The 781-nt window shown below is 39.4% G+C and overlaps 1 pseudogene; it reads right to left on the bottom strand.

Annotated features, from left to right (window-relative positions):
- Positions 1–574: 574 nt before the first annotated feature.
- On the bottom strand, positions 575–781 carry LOC142285898 (U2 spliceosomal RNA; annotated as a pseudogene).

Raw genomic sequence — 781 nt, 5'->3', positions numbered from 1 at the left:
GGAATATGGGAACCAGTTTTGGGCTCCACATTTTAAAAAGGACATTCAGAAGTTAGAGTCAGTTCAAAGGTGGGCAACTAGACTACTACAAGGAATGGAAGGCCTCCCATATGATGACAAGTTGAAAAAGTTATTAAGTGATTATTGGCTGCAATGGGGCTTTCTGGCTGGTGCCAGCCTCTCTTCTTAGCACACAGGAACCACAATCCCTACACCATGCTTCAATGGATTCTCTCATCCCAGCCCAGTAAAACTACATATTTTACACAGTCATAAGCAGCCAAAAGGGATCTATTCTATTCAATTGCAAATGATCTAGATAAGACTGAGAATAAGATACTGCACGGGACATAGCAGAGTTGGTCAAGTTGAGTGGAGATGAGTTTGCTATTTGGCACAGCTTTTTGCATCAATAAAGCAAGTAAAAGGTGTGAAAGATAAAAAAAAGGGTGAAAGTGTGAAAAGTGAATTGGCCAAATTGAGGTGCATATAAAGTTTTTGCTTTCTTTCAATTCACTAATGGGGCTCATTTGAATCAGGTGAATTGAGTTCTGCTTTTGGAAACTGGGTTAAGAAGGGGTGCACCGGTCCTGGAGGTACTGCAATACCAGGTCAATGCGTGGAGTGGACAGAGCAAGATTTTTTCCATCTCCTTGTTCTAAAAATCCATTTAATATATGGTCCCCAGAGAGGGGACGTATCAGATATTAAACTGATAAGAACAGATTTAATTTTTTTTTTTTTCTGTTTATCAGTAGGACTTCAAAATAACAAAGGTGAT

This window comes from Anomaloglossus baeobatrachus, unplaced genomic scaffold, assembly GCF_048569485.1.
Source record: "Anomaloglossus baeobatrachus isolate aAnoBae1 unplaced genomic scaffold, aAnoBae1.hap1 Scaffold_63, whole genome shotgun sequence".
NCBI lineage: Eukaryota > Metazoa > Chordata > Amphibia > Anura > Aromobatidae > Anomaloglossus > Anomaloglossus baeobatrachus.
This window is presented reverse-complemented; position numbering and strand designations above follow the sequence as displayed.